The sequence below is a fragment of the Archocentrus centrarchus genome, unplaced genomic scaffold (genome assembly GCF_007364275.1).
Source record: "Archocentrus centrarchus isolate MPI-CPG fArcCen1 unplaced genomic scaffold, fArcCen1 scaffold_41_ctg1, whole genome shotgun sequence".
Classification (NCBI taxonomy): Eukaryota; Metazoa; Chordata; class Actinopteri; order Cichliformes; family Cichlidae; genus Archocentrus; species Archocentrus centrarchus.
Window position 1 is genome coordinate 2,975,463 of NW_022060267.1, and position 1,787 is coordinate 2,977,249.

Here is a 1,787-nt window from a genome sequence, read left to right on the forward strand (position 1 = left end):
TAAATATACGTACACAATGAATGGCTTACAGGTCTTAGCCTTCCCTGGAGCAGGTTGTAAAAGCGTTTTTTTCCTTTTCTTTTGACATAGAAGCCTGGAAATGACCTGCATGTGAGAAGTAAACATTAATGTATAAACTGCCCCCCGCCCATAGCACACTTTCCTATGAAACAGGTAATGTATAAAAAGAACTAGATACCAAACCTTGACATCTCCTCTAGAACTGCTGGCTTTGGTGCTTGTGCTCGCCCATCTCTCTGTTCATTAGTGGGCACTGAACTTTGCAGTACTGGAGGGGTGTTTGATTGCTGAATATTTTGCTGTAGCACATTAATCAGACCTTGGGCAGCAGCAATCACACTGGCCTCTAAGTTCTGAGGGTTGGGGGCAACACAAGAGAGTTAGCTAGCTCAAGCACATTCACCAACAATCGCTCGCGGTCTTACAGGCCTCTGTAAGACTAGGACGCAACTAAGCTAGATGAAAGGAAACTTGTTAAAATCAGTCGAGTTTTACACGACAAGAATATGGGCCATTGAAAGAGACTTACCTGTGGTTTAATAGTTCCGCCCGAACTCGTGGCAGCCATTGCGTTAGCTAACCGAGGCTCGGAGCGGTCCTGACAAGCCGAAGCGGGATGCAAATTAGATGCAAATTAGATGCAAATTACAGCGGATTTGCGGACCCTCTGGCCCCGCCTATTAACCCCTCCCCTCCACGCCAAAAGAGTGACAGAGGATTGAAACCGAAAAGAAAAAGCGTAAGCGAAAAAAAAAGTCAAACAAGCGTAAAAAAAAACTCAGTCAACGAAAAAAAGATAGTGTAAACTTTTTTTTGCTTAAAGCTGTGATCTTAAAGGTTTATATGTTATTTTTCAATAAAACTTTTTTTTTTGTGTGTAAAAAAACTGTTTTAACTTCATTTATTTCAATGTGGATGTTTAATTTTTCAGTTTTAGTTGATTTTTTGGTTTCGTTTTTTAGTGGCACTGTTCTGGCTCCATACTCCCCAATCAGACCAGGAGCGACATGTTTAGCCGCATGTTCTCCTTGAATCGCTGGCTGTCTGAGTGGTGTCCAAAAAACGACGTGGGCTTCATAGATAATTGGCAAAGTTTCTGGGGAAAACCTGGTCTTGTTAGGAGAGACGGCATCCATCCCACTTTGGATGGAGCAGCTCTCATTTCTAGAAATATGGCCAAATTTATTAACCCTCCTAAAAACTGACTACCCAGGGTTGAGACCAGGAAGCAGAGTTGCAGTCTTACACGCCTCTCTGCAGCTTCTCTCCTCCTGCCATCCCCCCAAAACCCCATCCCCATAGAGTCGGTGCCTGCTTCCAGACCACCAAAAACCAAAGCTAAAATCAGCAAAAAGCTATTTAAGCATAAAAATTCAAAAACAATAAATAATACAGCTTCATCAACTGCACCAAAAAATAAAACAATTAAATGTGGATTATTAAACATTAGGTCTCTCTCTTCCAAGTCCCTATTAGTAAATGATTTAATAATTGATCAACGTATTGATTTATTGTGCCTTACAGAAACCTGGTTACAGCAGGATGAATATGTTAGTTTAAATGAATCAACACCCCCTGTTACAATAGGAACTACTGTTTGTATAGGTGGAGCGCTCGGACAGTTTTTAGGGGCCGGAAGCGGATATAGCAGAGCATCCAGACCGAGCTGTATTGTTGTTTACCCGCCTGAATTAATAAAGTTAAAGACCCGATGGGTTAAAGTGGACCGAGTTTGTGCTCTTTGAGTAATTACAAGAAAGAAACGA

The 1,787-nt window shown here is 41.7% G+C and overlaps 1 protein-coding gene across 3 annotated transcripts in view; it reads right to left on the reverse strand.

Moving 5' to 3' along the window:
• The window catches only part of LOC115777020 (uncharacterized), a 6,695-nt gene extending 5,938 nt beyond the window's left edge, over nucleotides 1-757 (reverse strand). For 2 of the 3 annotated variants that reach the window (XM_030724830.1, XM_030724829.1), the window contains exons 1-3: nucleotides 551-757; nucleotides 205-374; nucleotides 1-105 (exon numbers count right to left, since the gene is read on the reverse strand). The exon at nucleotides 1-105 is cut by the window's left edge and continues 110 nt beyond it. The gene's annotated coding sequence lies outside the window, so the exon portion shown is untranslated. The remainder of the gene's footprint in view (nucleotides 106-204; nucleotides 375-550) is intronic. The other variant, XR_004019571.1, reaches the window with a different exon arrangement.
• Nucleotides 758-1,787: the final 1,030 nt, after the last annotated feature.